Here is a 16,707-nt window from a genome sequence, read left to right as displayed (position 1 = left end):
TGCCTAAAGCAGACAATTGTGTGGACGTTTATCAATCGAAATGACATAAAAAGGGCCTTTTACTGTACATTTGCACAGTTATATCTTTACATTGTTTTGCTGAACCTGTTTTATGTTATTTTATTGTGTCAGCACGTGGAGGACTTTTTAAACAACTATCTGCATAAACATAATTGCTTTATACATAGCACCAATCAAAGTGGTTTGTTCCTCACAGAATTAAATAAAAGACTGCAAAAATACATGACTTACAACCTAAGTATGCGTCCAATGTTTCCTTTCCTTGTGGGTAAACCAAACATCCCCATAAATAGATAAGGGATGTGTCTCAGAGGGTCATCATTTCCTTAAACCTTTTATCCACGGAGAACTATGTCTCCCTTGTTTTCAGTGTAAGGCATGACCAGCCTCAGTCAGTTGGCATTTGTACACTGGTCGGGTCTAATAGTGAAGGCGTTATGATCAGTGCGGTTATAATGTGATCTGGAACATGATACTTAAGATGGGAACAAAGCACGCGTTATCCCAGCGCAGAATATGTGCCGGGCCAGCGAGCAAGCCCTAGGGGACCCCTCCGCAATGTGCTCTACAGCGGCTTTAATGTTTTGGGGCCAATTATGTAGACTTAACGCACCAGCTCGGCCAAACAGATCAGATGCTTTCTCGATTATCTGGGGACACTTTTTGGGGGGGAGAAAACAAATGTTGCATTTAGGCGATGTTCAGATTGCAGACTAAAGAACCCAAGTCTCATACAGGAAATATTGTTTTTGGACACAGAGGATATATAGATATATATAGAGGGTGTATATTGCGTACAATGAATAGAACCACAAACCTAAACATTCATGAATGTTCAAAAACACAAATGAGAAAGCAATGTAATAGGCCTGCAGTTGTTGTATAGTCTTGCTGCTTAGTGCTTACCACCCCCGAGTCTGGAGTGAATGAATGATGACTACAGTGTTGTGCTTTGAGAAATTTGGTGAACTTGGCGCAATACAAGTGTAAGGCATCATCATCACCATCAAGAACAAATTAAGTAATTTTTGTCTTGTAACCACTGAAAACATGTCCAAAGTCACTTCCAAAGTTCTTGCAGCTCTCAGTGTAAGAACGAAGTTGGGTCTTGTGAAGTACGAATGAGCTGTCACGTAAAATGTTTCATATTTTTTCAAAACCATTGTATATTTGTAGTGCATCAATCTGTTTTAATCAATAGAACTTGAATAATATTGTACCCTGAACATGCAAACTATGACCAGAGAAATATAGAAAGGCTCTAATAGATCATTTAGAATCTTAATAATGTAGTCCCCAAACTGGGGGTCAGGACCCTGTGGAGGATTGCGGGACACTGAAGTGGGGGGGTCGCAAGATGACAATATTTTTCCTGACATAACATTTTAAAGAAGCATATTTAAATTATCCTGGTTATACCATACCCTCGTACTTACTTCCTTTCGTACAAGGGTCTGGACTTTCACAATTGAGCTCCGTTATCAGGTGGGAGGGGTGAACTCCTTTGAAACAACTGAATCTGATTTTCGCTTGCGTTTGGTTGTGACGTATGTAATGCGCCCGAGTGAGTGAAGCAGCCATCATAACTCTATCATAACTCTTGGGGGAATTCCTTGCGCATTCCAAGGCTTCAATTTTAATTTCTGGATATTTGGGAGCTGAGCCAGGACGGATCGAAGAGCTTCCATCACTTTCGTGTCCACCGCCATTGCCAAACTACAACCCGCAAATCGGCGCAAATGCTTGACGTCACCTACAACCCCCGCCTCCCCGGCTCACTGAATGGTAGGTAGAAAGTCAACCGCTGTAACGCAGCCACTGAGATCAAGCCCAGACGTACATGCAGGGAAATTATAATTGACCGGAGTTTACGAATGGCTAAGGCCAGGCTATATATAAATGATATTAAGCCAAATATCAAAATACAGTAACCAGACTAACATCACTAAGCCAGATTTAAAATGGTTTGCACCTTAAATTATGATAGATGCTAATCACCTTTTACAGAAGGGTCCCCGAGTTGTTGGTTGATGCAGTTGAGTGGTTTTGGGGGTCACGGCCTGAAAGGTTTGGCAACCCCTGTTTTAGATAACAACCACAAAAGCTATAGGCGGAAGTAATCTCTAAGTCGATGAGTTTGGACTTTCAGAATTTTCACATTTTTTATATCTATCATATAAAAAAGTATAATACATTTAATTTCTAGATTTTTCCTTATGCTAATTATACATCTGAAGAAATAAAATACTATTATCAAGTACAGTTACTTGCAATAAGCAAATATTAAATGTTTGGTAAACACCCCAAGCTCCAAATGATGAAGGGGCTGGATATATTTGCAGTAGTGTTTTGGCAACAAGTGTCCTCCCTTCCACAACAGCCACCGACTTGAAACTGCCTTTTCTTCCACTCCAGTGAACTTTACATCTGAAAAAGCTTAAAGACTTTAATGTGCCAAATGATTCTAGCGGAATCTCCTGTTGATGGAGACTGCTTTGCACTTTGGCAGGAGGAGCCCGGGCCGAGCACATTTTTCTGAGTCATCATCACGGAGGAGGAGAGAGGAGGAAGGAGGCGGAGAAACGAGGTAGGAGGGAGAAGCGACATTGGATTAGGTTATGAGAAAAAGACACCTTCGGATAATAAAAAAAAACAAACACAAATTAAAAAGCTTATCATTGAAATTAACTGCGGTTTTCAACTTGTTCAAAACTTGCTTTGTTGGTAATTCAGTTTTTAGTCACGATTACGTTATTCTACTTTCAATCATCTAGTATTAAAACTACTTATATTTATAAGAAGCAATAGTTCACCCTCAATCTAAGGAACTTGATCATGGCGAGCTTGGTGGCCTATAACATGGTCTGCTGACATCATGTCTTTCATCATTTGTCTTTGCCAAAGATCCTGTTTCTATAATGCATGTGATTCTTGTTGGCGGTTCATATGCACTCATGCAACCCTAGTTTGTTACATAAAAAAGATGACCTCGATAATAGTAATATTCAACAGTTCAGCTTGAGTTGCAGGGCTGCTTCTCTGAAAAAGGCCAGCATACAGACTCAAGCTCAGAGAAAACGGATCTATTGTTGTGGCCACTGGCAGAGAAAGCACTACCCTGACAGTCAGCGAACAACAATCTCACAAAACGCGAAGTGATGTGCCAAACTGTGCTTACAACAGACCTGCCAATGGAGAAAACTGTCGTGTGAGAAGTTTGGGAGGACTTTCGAAGAATCTGTTGTTTTCTTCGCCTGGCACTTTGACAAAATAATTCAGTGTGAGCTTTAAAAATGGGAAGAAATGCTTTGCATATAGGAGGACCATCTGTGTGGGAAACTGCTGAACCACTTAAAGGAAAATGGCATATAAGAGCTATTAAGTACAAATTAAAACACCCACTTTCTCACTTTCCCCGTTTATAAACCCTACTTCAGGCACGTCTGCCATGGGGTGAGTTGATGTAGCAGCCAATGGCATACGACCCCCCTGACTTTACAGTTAATCTTTACTAAGCAATTATGAAGCCATCACACAATAGCCTGGAGTAGGGTTATAGGGCAGATTTATTTCTGAAAAATGTAGCAAAAGGTACAATCTGGGCTGGAAAAAATATCAAATTGACTTTTTCTAATGAGTTTTAAAAGCAGATTAGCATACTGCTAGCCCTGTAGCTACATAATAGCAGAATAAATGAATTTTTTTGTGATTTGATTGTAATTTTAATTAGATTTTAATCACTTCTCATTTTGGCCCCGGTCCTCTCCCTCCCGAAGGACCGGTCAGGCAGCTCTGTTTGTTTTGCACTCTCATGGTGGGGACACATTTGGACAGGGGTGACAGCGGAGTCTATTTTCTCCACCTGGAAGCGTGGACAGAAGACGAGGAGGGAGGGAAAACTCAAGACTGGTTTGACCCGCTTCCTGGAAACAGTAAAGCAGGAGCATGAGGCCCACGCTCTGGAGAAAGGGGCAGAGAGGAACTGCAGGTCACATAGAGCATAGAACATTTTATTTCATATTGATTCAAGTTTAAAGCGGCTGAAAGAACAGAACTTTGTACTTGTCTTTTGTGTTTTTTTGGTTAGATGAGCGGGAGTAATGCAGATTTTGTTTTAGTGAATTACATCACAAACACCTAATGGATTAGCTGGGAAATCATAGCTTTGGAAAGTAATAATAAAATGGAGAAAATGTTAAATGTGTTAAAGAAATAAAATAAATTATAGGATTATATCAAGTTTTGTGCTTATACTTTACAAAACACAAAGACGCAAAAGATTTAGATGCCAGAAATCTCCCAGAAACGTTTTACAAAACTTTATATTAATGAGGAAATTCACCTAGAACGCCTGTTAACGCATAAATTGAGAGCGTTTATGTGCTAGCTGAGGCCAACTTAGCGCTTGTGTGTGGAAGAGAAAATGATAGAAGATCACATGCTTGGGTCAGGGGGGGATTTGCTGATGCCCACGAAGATCTGCTTTCAGCAAATGACCCGACTGACCCCCCGGAGGATGCAGTGCTGCCTGCCAACACACACACCCACCCAAGGGACACACTTCACCCGCCGCATGGCTCAGCTGACATAGATACAGGTCAGTCTGAGGGGCACCTGTTGGAAGCATCCGGAAAGATAGATTCTGGACGAACACCAGGGCTAGTTGAGTTAAATTAATAAATTATGTCACACAGCAGGTTGTGAAAAGCACTTGAAGCCACAAGTCTCACGTCGAGCCATCTGCATCACTGCTCTCAGTATTCTCTGTGAATCCAGATCCTCTGTAGGCCGACTATATTCGTGTCAAGGCCAAGTTAGGTTTTGGCTACTAGTTAAATAAATAGCCTATACTGTATGTGTCATATTTCTCTAGCCAGTTAGAGACTGTGATTCAAAATAGTTAATGTATGCTTGAACATATATAGTATTTCCACTGTAAATGTTAAATCATAGTCAGTGCTTTAAAAAAAGAAAATAAACAAAATAACCAGCATAAAAGATGCATTAGTATTAGTGTACTAAATAATCATTAAGCCAAAGTGTTACCTACAATAAAAAAAAAGTGGCCTGTTATGTGTAAAGCAATTATCAGGTTGGAATATCATGTTATCCACAAAAGTGCATTATGAAAAAAGCATGAATACGCAAAGATATCACTGTATGTATTTTAACAATGTAGCTACAAATTTGCACAATTACAGAGGAATTCATTTCCAGTGGAAATGTTAACAAGTGTTTGTGGCTAGGGACAGTATTAAATGAAACATTGGCGTCACAGTTGTTGCCATATCGTAGCACTAAAAAGCCAGGCAGAAGGTAGGTGTGAGTAGATGCGCGAAAGGGGAGAAGGAGCAAGAAATGTTCCACAATCCCTGAGGAAGAGCGCGTCTGGCACACATACACGCAGTAATTTGCAACTCAATTGCTCTGCGAGTTTGCGTATGTATGATATGATAAAACCAACAAAACGACACACAGGGAAAAAGGCCAAAGGAGTGCAAGTGTGGGAGTTAAAAGACTCCTTTCTAAAGCTTGGAGGTAAAAACACAGTAGACGCAGGGAGATGAAATGACCAAGGACAAATGAAAAGTGGAGATCAGCAGCAGGTCTCGAAATCTTAATACAAACCAAAGTGGAGCAACTCTCAAATCCTTCCTCTCTCTCTCTCTCTCTCTCTCCACTGTGCCCTCCGTATCAACTCTGCAGCACTATTCACATTTGGTTTGAAGCATGTGTGCTACATTTCAGTGGCAGCCCCCTGACACACATGGACGTGCCTGCCCGCTGACTCACCAACCTGCTCGTCTGTCAGCCTGATTAAGTGTGATCAATGCTGCACTACAGCTATGGCTGAGTAAAGGTACAGTGTGAAAACTACAGCTGCTTTAAGAGCAAAAAGAGGCTAATGGTTACTGTCAGATAATGCAACATGAAAAGTCTACTTCATATGGAAGCAGCGTGTTAAAGCACAACGTGCATTAGCACCAAAGTGGGAAGGTGAACAGGTCTTATACTCACACATGTGCAAATAGCTCTCATTTACTTTAGACTTCAGGAGTTGATTTGGAGAAAAAAAAAAACTTTATTCATTCCTCTTTATCAAATCAAATCCATTCCTCTATTCAGAGAGTGTTTGGGCCTTAGGTGTATCCAAATATTGTCCAGTTCACAACAAAGGACATTTTATGTATTTCTATATCTGTAAGTTACCCACAGAGTTTCACTGGGGCTTCTCATTCGTTTCATTCTTTGTGGTAAGCTACATACTCATCCCAGAGCAGCTGCCAATCTGTGCCATCTGTAGGGTAAGGTTTTGATACCAATACTGGCAGATCTTACAGGTATTGGTGTCGCTGAGTGCCTAAACTGAGAAACCATTTGGTTGCCTCGCTGTTGACAGCATCGTGGCCAAATCTAAAAACTGATTGTGGAGACTCCTCAATATCTAAGAACTCAAATAATCAAAGAGAAAGGAAAGGTTTTTATTCACAGCTCCTGGTATTGGTATTGGCGGCTAAAAGATTTGTTGAAATGGAGTCGGAACAACGCTACATCAGAACCAGTGGTCAAACCCAACTGTCAAACCCGTCCTGATACTAACCAGGCCTAACTCTGCTCAGCTTCCAAGATCAACATGACATTTACAAGGTGGTATGGCCAATCAGAGTGCCATTTATGAATAGCATTATGAAGAACAAGTCAGCAGAAATTCGGGGGTCAGCACCTTCACGGTTAGAAAAGTGAATGGACAGCCAGCATAATATTTCAGATTTTGATTTTCATTCCTTGCACAATTCGGTGCCTGAAGCATAAATGAAATGGGGACAATTAAGTGTGTGCCCTAATAAAACAGTGTACAGCGAAGATCCAAAATAATGGCATCGTGACAGTGTGACCGCAGGAGCAGGCCCAACAGAGAAAGTGGGACAGACCGCTCACTGACTGAAGCTCGTCTCTCCTCCTGTCCTCTTGTTCTCCTGTCTTTCGCCGCAGAGGGGAAGCGAAGGAGGTCACCCACACCTATGAGCATTCAATCAACCTGCCGGTGACCTTGCCTGTCCTGGATACTGCCGTGCCTCTCTGTGTTTGTGTCTGCCATCCTGCTGCCATCTCTCTGCAGTCCGTGCCAGGTAACAGCGCCACGGGCTCAAAGGTGCCGGTCCGCCAGATGCCCGCTTTTATGTGACGCTGCTCAGAGCCAGAGAAAAGCAGCGGAAGGCTTTGACGTCAGCCTGTGGTTCGGTGAGGGCTCCTTGACAGAGATCAAGGCCATTTGTGTCCGGGTTAATTGGTAAGGGGCAATGCACTTATTTGCTGTGTTTAAAGGGTTTAAAGGGACTATATGGAGTTTAAATGTTAAAATGCTGTATTTTCCTCCCCCGACATGTTCCAGCAATGTCCTAAGGTGTAGAATGAGCCCAGACCTATTCACCACAACTGCCTCTAAAATCCTGCACTGTCACGCAAAAAGTTGTTCGGGTCTGAAGTGCCGTCATGCACGAGCTTAAAGGAACAGGCCACCGTTTTTCCATACTGAATTATGCTCTTACCTGAGCTTAGACGAGTTGATGTGTTCCTGTCTAGTCTCTTCTACGGGCAGGCATAAAGACCAGGTATGTATAAACTCGTCTACGCTCCGGTAAGAACATATCTCACTATGGAAAAACGGTGGCCTATTCCTTGAATATAGAAGCTGCAGTTACGCTTACGACCTGAGGTGGCAGTAGTGAGTATAAAATTACCAACTGTATCTAGTGTTTAGTGTTACCAGCAAACAGGGTTACTTAAAGTCCTTACAGGATTAATGTAATATTGACAAGTAATGTAACAGGTTTGATGACAAAGAAGAGTGATGGGAGTTTCCATTCAAAATTCCCATAGACTTTAAAAAACAAAAACATGCAGCCTAAATTAAGTTAACCTCTTAAACAAGTGCATTTTCTCCAGTTCAACTTTACCCAAATCTAAAATGTTACAGTCTATAGGCCAGAGTAATGCCTCGTTTGAAAGCTAAGACCGACATAACTGATCTAGAAGGATCTTTTTCCTTGCGTCGTTGCCGTGTTGTCACTTTTTGACATTTTTTTCATGACTTTATTGTCCCTTTACTGTTACTCTTTTGTTGCTTTTCTGTTGCTCTTTTGTGGCTTTTTTATTGCATTTTCGTCACACATTTGTGTCACTTTTTCATCATTTTTCTGTGGCTCACTTGTGCGTTCTTGTGGCCTAGTTTTCCTCTCATTCTCGTCGCTATTTTGACACTTTAAGATTTGGGTAAAGCCAAACTAGAGAAAATGTACTCGGTTCAGGTCGGGGTTAAGAGGTTAAAAGAACTATGGCAGCTAATCAGCTATGTGTTAACTCATGGGCACAAATCACGCAATTTTAAGATTCACCCGAAACTTTATTAACTACAAAGTGATAAAAGCATCTTGTCCTGTAAAAATGTGTCACATTCTGGATGATCGCAAGGGGAAACACGGGACGCAACCATGTTACGCTGTATCAATCCTAAGATTAGCGTCACATGACTTGCACTCAGTATTATAAAAATGATCAGTTCCTTTGCTCCTTGGTATAGTACAGCAAGAATAGAAAGTAAATGCAGGTCACCAGTCTTTCATGAGCTACTACTCGCATTCAACTGCTTATATGGCCAGGGATTCCTCAGTAACAACTTTATAGGTGCCATTAGCTCTGAATAGACAGACTTTTTTTTTTTTTTTTAACAACATATTCACTAAAAATGGTCTGAGACGAATAAAATGTGCCAGAAAAATAAAGAATGCAGAGTTGCACTGAGTTTAACCCATGCAAGAAATTATTCACTACTGACTGTAACTTGGCAGATTCCCAAATAAACAAACGGCCAACTTGAGCACTATAACCTTGGTAAACGCTGCATAATTATTCCTTTTTTTTTTTTTACAACTGTGTCCTACTCGACTTATCCCAATGAGGACTGCTCCAGCTAAAGGTCTCCAATGGTGAGGAACGCATGGCAACACGGTCTTATTTTCGGTCAATTACACATTGTATGGATTAAAGAATCAAACAGCTGAGCTACCGCTGAGCACAAATTAACAGAATAGGGCCGAGATGTCCGCATCAGCTGTGACAGTCCAATCACATTCCTTTGTTATGTGCTGTCCGATGGGCCTTCCCCTTTGGAAACTCTCTGACTGTGGATACAGCTGTGAAGATGGCTCCACTGACCAGAGCTACAAAAGGCATGGAAAGACAACACATGGCTCAGGCAGACCAGGGAGGAACAGGCCTAGAGGGTTTTCTGAATGGATTGACACCGCTCGTTTTGGGATCTTCAGTAGATGTATAGCGGAGTGTAAGTGAAAGGGGAGGCAGACAGCGAGCAGAGCCAGTGTAATTCATCTTTAAAAGGGCAGATTCCTGTATGATGTATGGTGCGCAGACTGCCAGTGTGTGCATGTGTGTGTTTGTGGATTGTAAAAATGGGCGTGGGAGGTGTAAGCGAGCCAGCTACAACTCCTCTTATCGCTCCACAGAGCAATGTGGAGAGTGAGGATTCTGAGAGCTGCTTTCCTGATCAAAGACAGAAAGTAAGGCTGATACAAAATTCACCTTCCTGCAACGTGCTGCTGGAGCCCTTTCAAGCTTCTTCTACACAGGCACCACACGCAAACACAAGCAAGAGCCTGAATATTAGAACAATTAAATCAATTGATGAGTTTAAACAGCTAGGTCACATTATACTTTTGCACATTTTTAATATTCTATTTATAAACTTGAAAATACTTGATGCAGAAAGATTAGATTACATTTTCTATTTGTGTTGCTTTAGTTAATACTAATCAAAGGAGATCAACCCGTTGAAATACAGTTGAAATATAGTTGAGGAGCTGAACAGACCACAACTTTTTATACAAGCTGGCCTCGTCAGTGATTCAGATACTTCACAATGAGAATGTGCCGAGTCCTATAGTCTGGAGCTGGTCTGTGTGGGAGCCACTGTGGAGGGTGTGAGAGACAGTGTTGCTTTATATGTTTTGTACGTCTCATAATATAATAATCTATCCACGTGCCACTGTAACCAATGAGCTTGTGCTTGTCTCATGTCTTTATCCACAGTGTCAGATGTAAACGGTCATTTTTTTCATAATTTAATTTATGTCTGCTTTCCTCTGTCCCTCATCTCTCCCTCTCTGCCTTAGCTGTGAATGTGAGCGATGAGGCTGTGGGGTGCTTGTTATCCAGCACCTATATAGACATCCTTTGGCTGAAGCCAGACAGCCAGACGAGGTGAGAGCCGCACACAAAAGATGAGCAGAGCTCCAAGAAGACTGACAGCTCAGCAGCTACTGCAGCAAAACTGACAGACAGAGGGAAGAGCAGAGAAATGGAAGTGGACACGGATGTCCACAGAGACAGCCTGGCAAGTACTGTGACAAGGGGATGGAAAAGCTCAAAGTTATAGCCTACCAAGCAGCACAAGAGTGTGAGGCAGGTAGACAGACAGACCAGCCAGAGGAGCAGGTTATCACAGACGGCTGCTTAGCAGCCCGTTGAGCTACGAGCCCAGCATCCCAACAGGCCAGAGGGTCAGAGAGAGGAGACAAACACTGCCTCTGTCAGGGCCTGCCACTGTACTGCAGCTCTGACAATACACTACTATGGCAAACACTGTAAACACGCCTGGCAGAGAGAAACATTACAATTATTGGTGGAAATAAACACTATGCCACCTATATAGTGTAAAAATATTTAGGTATAAAATTAAATAAAAAATAAATGGCAACAAAACATTAATCTAATAATGTGAATATATGAATAACATACACTGTTTGGCTATTTCAAACATGGAAACGTAATGAGGGGTTTGAGATTACAATGTGGTAACAGTTTTTGAGACATCTAAAAGACACTCAATTGTTTTGTACTATGCCATTCCAGCATGCTGCTATTCCATGACTTCACATTTGCCATATGCCTAGAACCAAACCAGGCTCCTTCCAATCACTCTGATTCAGCAAATCCTCCTTGTTCTTCCCTCTGCTCAACAGATGTGGCAGCTCAATTCAACACACACACACACACGCACACCGACACAAAACTTCGCCAAATTTCAATCATTGGCTCCCTGTGTTTAAAGTTATAATTATAACCTTTTTTTCAAAACAGCAAAAAATACGTCATATTATCATAGTTGTCTGCAATAAGACTTGTGACTTTCACCACATGAGACAAATGAATGATGTTGTTTGTGTTTGTGTCAGTAAGTCAGTCATTTCCAATGTTGTAACACTGTACACTGTGTGCAGTGTACACTATAGAGAGTACAGAAACAAAAATGCTCCAACCATGAGTCTCACCAACATTTACCCATTTTCACAAGTGCTCACTCGTGATCGCTTTAATTTACCGGAACACTACGGAAGCCAATTTATGTTTTTCTACTGGTTGTGGTTAACCAACCGCAGGCATCTCCTGTACTTGCCAACATACCATCACAAGATCAATCATGAGCAAGTTGAGAAACTGACCGAACATCCAACAGGAGAGGATGGAAAAACCCCAAGACTGGAGGTGAGTCACACAGGAAAACCGGGTGCCAGCTTCAAATGGTACAGTTTCTGTGCAACATGGGGGTCATTAAATGTGGGTTTGATAACTATGCATACTGATCCATAGCATCTCATCAAATATTGCAGTTTTTCCTGTGAAATTGGATCAGGGGAGTTTTGTCCCATAGGCTTTATTACACAGGACTGCAAAGGGGGTCAACACAATCAGGAAATTGTTGGGAGCCAGGACTCAAACTCACAACACTGAGGCCAGAAAACATTATGTACTTTACAAACTTATCCTCAACATTGAACACAAGTTACAAGGTTCATATTTCCATTAATTTCTATAAAGCCAGGTGATGGTAAGTTTTAATTCTAGGCCATGGATTTTCGTTTTTCAAAGTTTGAACTTGTCTCTTTTTGGCAGTTTTAGGTTATAGAATGAGGACAGTATGGTCAACACCTGAACAAGAGATGCAGCAATGCTCTATAATGTTGCTGCCATCAACTTCAAGAGAACAAACTGCATTCGTCTTCATCAAATGTGATTTTATGTGAAAAGTTGTGAACAATCTCTTATCGTTTCTATGTCATTTGCAAATCAGTTCAGGCGATTTCTCCGCATATGTCAAAATTCATACATTCTTAACCACTTTAGCAGAAATATTAAGAAGAGCTTTGACTGCTGCGCCAAAATACCTTCTGCCAACATTTCAACCCCGAAAGAAGAATTTTCAGAAGTAGCAAATAACTGCAAACTCATGCCGCTCTCTCTGAAAAAGCGAGTTCAGAGGTGAACATTTGGCAGCAGGGATTACCAGGAAAAATGACTTCGGTGACAATCTACTCCTGCAAAGTTCTGGCTTTGGTTAGCTGTAGGAGGCAAACCACAACCATGCTGCCCAATTCCTCCTGGTGGTCTTCCTGTTACCAGACTAACAAATCATTATGTTGCCAGATAAAAAAAAGCCACCGAAACTTGTTAAGCTTCAAGTATCTGGAACTTATTATGACAGCTTTTATTTACACAAAGAAGTTACTCGTGTACCATGACTCCGTCGTTGGCAAAGTCGGACCAGCCAGATCTTAAAACACAAGATGATAATAAATAAATGTATATTGGGAAAGCGCATATTGGTCATTTCGGATAAATTTTGTTCTCTTGCAATATAATGGAATAAAACCAGGAATACAACCCATTTAATTAAACTTTATACTTATCTTGAAAACACTTAAAGACAGGTGACCAACATTTGAACAAACTTCTGACCAATTCACAAACACCAAAGCTTGTATTTCAGGAAAAAACGTGTCTATAGTGTGAATGCAGAAGACAAAAAAACTTGACCAAGAGAGTGAACCTAAGCAAATCTCTGGACAGTGGATTGAGACGTAGCTTTCACTGCAGAAATGAGCGGCGTATTAAATGCAGATGAAGTTCCTAGCCTCATCTAACGGGAGCAGCCAATGCATGCACAATCAAACAGTGAACTCGTATGTCTCTCAAGTCCTTGGTAGTGAACCCAATGAACTCCCATAGGTGTGTGAACGTGAACGGAAAGATCACACCGCTACACCAACTCCGCCATCTAGTGACCCGAATATGCAATTACAACTAAATAGAGTCTCCACAACAGTAGGATGGGAAGAAAATTGATTTATTGTAGATTTGTGAACATGACATTCATAAACCATTGATTTAAAGAATAATGCAGGTGCTTACGGTGGTGGTTCAGTGATTGCCAAATTAAAATACCAAGTAGGCCTATATAGACATTAATTCAAATTTTAAACAATAAAAATGGATAGTGTTGTTCTAAAGACTAAAGAGCAACTTAATTCAATAACGCAGACATGTTAAAACACAAAAACCTGTCAGAGAAAAACTATTTCTGAAAAACTAGCCAAACAGGAAATGAGTGGCGATAACTCATATTAACTTGACCCAAGCAGCAGAACAAGAAAGCGTGGCAGATAACTCAGATCATTGATAGATGGATTAAAGTGAGCTTGTTCTGTATTAAAAGAAATATAAAATCTGAATGTACTAGATAAATAAAAGCAATTAAAACATCTAAACAACATACTCGTCATACTCTCAGCTTTGACTTGTGACAAAACATACCATTCAAAATTGATATAAAGGTTAACTAAATATCATTATAAATCTCGCTGAATCTGAAACCATTTGGAGTATTGGGACTTAGCGTAAACTCCCCTCATGTGTCGACTGGTTCTCAAACACGAGCTGTTCAGTCTTCAACATCAGAGAACTGGCCTGGTTCAGTGGGGGGTTTATACCTCAACCAGTCGACGGGCCTCCGGTGATGAGCTGCTGGGAGGTACTTGTTAGAGGTCACTTGCCACAAAGGAGCTTTGGTTCTTTCCAGACTCAAGTCTCGCAGAGTGAAGTTAACCACATCCTCCGGACCTAAAAAGACAGTAAGTAACATATTTGATTGATAGCTTGGTGTGTGGAGGCAAAACAACTTCCTTAAAGGAATAGGCCACCGTTTTTACATACTAAGATATGTTCTTACCTCACTTTAGACGTGTTAATATATCCCCGTCTGGTCTTTGTCCGTGCGCTCTGTCACGCAAACGGAGCACATACGCAGCCTCTCCCACATGTCACATAGCTCCGAAAAAGCTCACGATAGAAGCTACCAAGCTCTTCCACGTGTTCCCTATTTAAATAAAGTTACATGAAGTGTTTTCATGCGAAGTATATTTACACAGAAATGTAACATGTCGATTTTATAAGCAAATAAAAAGGGGGACTATATTGTGAGGCGTAATGATACGAGGAGCACAGCGTCCGCGTAGTAACTCCGAAAGACTTCCCCCGCTCACTTCCGTCAATAACCTTTAGGAGTTACTGCGCAGACGTTTTACTCCTCGTATCATTACGCCTCACAATATAGTCCCCCTTTTTATTTGCTTATAAAATCGACATGTTACATTTCTGTGTAAATATACTTCGCATGAAAACACTTCACGTAACTTTGTTTAAATAGGGAACACGTGGAAGAGCTTGGTAGCTTCTATCGTGAGCTTTTTCGGAGCTATGTGACATGTGGGAGATGCTGCGTATGTGCTCCGTTTGCCTGGCAGAGCGCGCGGACAAAGACCAGACGGGGATATATTAACTCGACTAAAGTGAGGTAAGAACATATTTTGGTATGTAAAAACGGTGGCCTATTCCTTTAACTCAGACAAAACTGAAATGAAACCATTGCCTTTGGCCCACAGAACCAGGAAGTATGACCATATTAATCCAGAGCTCTGCACTGGCTTCCTGTTACTCAGAGATCTGCGCTTGTGCACAAGTCTCAATGTTTGACATGCCTGAGCCATATGAATCATCTTGGGCTCTGAAAACCTCAGGCAGTGGTCTCCTGCTGATGCCCAGTCAGGACTAAACACTGTAAGGCTGTTTTGAAGCAATCTGGACCGTCTTCCAGAAGAGGCCCATTTTAACGATGTTCAACAGCAGGCTGAAAATGGTTCTGCTTAGTGCTGCATTTGAGAAATTATAATTAATTTGGTATGGCCAAGAAGTGTGTCGGCATGTCCCATAAATAAAAGGACTTTTAAAGGTATCGTAGTGCCTCGGATTTTTTCCTCTTTTTGTGATTAGACATTTTCTTGATCCTGAAGAGCACCTGACCTTTTTCATTTTTATTCTACCCACTGAAGCGATCACTTTGTTCCTCTTTATCATAATTAAAGTACTTTTATCTGTACTGTTCATGATCATTTATTGATTTAATTTGCCTTTTAGGTGCAATTTTAACCTGCCTACTTTTATATGTTACCGTTCTGTAAAGCACTTTGAATTACATTGTGTACAAATAGTACTCCATGAATAAACCTGTCTTCGTAGATTAAAAGGAACGGTCTCAAATAAACATAGGCTCGGAGAGGAAAAGTAAATAACACAGATCTCCTTTTAAATATTGTTTGACAATTGTCTGACAAGCTCCACAATTGCAACTGTTATCGTTAGGTATCAAAAGGTATGAACTAGCTAGAGTTTCAGGTGACAGCAAAGTATCAAATGTACAGTGGTATAAAAAAAAATCTAAATCATGTATAAATTTCATTTCACTTCACGATTTTGTGTCACTTAGTGTGTCTTTCACATAAAATTTCAATTAGATATATTTCTGTTTATGGTCCATAGTATAAAAAACTGTCGAAAAGTAAAAGGGAGGCCCATACTTATGCATACCACTGTATAAAGGTAATGCTGGTTGAGATAATGAGGTCAGAATTCGACCATGATCACTATTTAGTGAAAATATTCAATATTGATTGTATTTACCAAAAGGTTGGATCCCGAAAGTCATCTTTTCCCAATTTTTGTTATGGACTTCTTGGATTTCATTTTCCCAGTCTTCTGTGGGAGGGGGTGCAATGTTTTCAGTCCTGGCAACTTCCTTCCTGTAAAAAAAAAAAAGAAAAAAAAAATGTATTGAAGTGGTAATATTTTACAGCAACAATGATATTTGAATACCTTTTATAATACCACGGTTTCTTCTTTTTTCTTTGACTCTTGGATATAGATTGTGGGTCAAGCTTTGCTGTCACTTGGTCACATAGATCAGTAGACAGAGGTGGTTTCTCAAGACTGGCCCCATTTACTGCAAAACTACCAATACTTTCAGGTGGTTCTGCTTGAAAGTGGCTATTGGACTTCTTGTCTTGTTTTTTGGACACACGTGGTGTTTTAATCCTCTCACTCCAGTAGTCCCGGCTAATATAACCATTCACCTTGTTCTCTGGCCTCACACCATTATGCGTGGCCGCTTGTGCTGGCTGTATTTTTGTCGGTCCATCTGTGGAGGTACCGCCCTGCATGATGGTGCTGTTGACCAGTCCTGTGTCCAGGACGTGTTCATGGCGCACACTGGTCACGTTGTGGCAGCGTGGCGGTCTTCTGCCACAGCTGGATTCATTTACAGGCATTATTTTCCTCCAGAAGTTTCACAATTGGCCTCAAATAAAAACACACAATACATCTAGTATTAGTTACGTTTCACAACTACAGTTTGTTGGTTTCTTTAGCTGTATGTAAGCGCGTGCTTCCTTGTAAATGCATGTATTTAATTTAAAACAAGTGTAAAGTTGATTTTGAACT

The 16,707-nt window shown here is 40.9% G+C and overlaps 1 long non-coding RNA gene across 1 annotated transcript; it reads right to left on the bottom strand.

Annotated features, from left to right (window-relative positions):
* Positions 1 to 13,711: 13,711 nt before the first annotated feature.
* Positions 13,712 to 16,257, bottom strand: LOC306961538. Its single transcript, XR_013792779.1, has 3 exons — positions 16,084 to 16,257; positions 15,892 to 16,010; positions 13,712 to 13,995 (listed from the first exon to the last, which is right to left on the bottom strand). It is a non-coding gene; the product is annotated as an uncharacterized lncRNA (long non-coding RNA).
* Positions 16,258 to 16,707: the final 450 nt, after the last annotated feature.

This window comes from Gobius niger (assembly GCF_951799975.1).
Source record: "Gobius niger genome assembly, chromosome: 3".
Classification (NCBI taxonomy): domain Eukaryota; kingdom Metazoa; phylum Chordata; class Actinopteri; order Gobiiformes; family Gobiidae; genus Gobius; species Gobius niger.
This window is presented reverse-complemented; position numbering and strand designations above follow the sequence as displayed.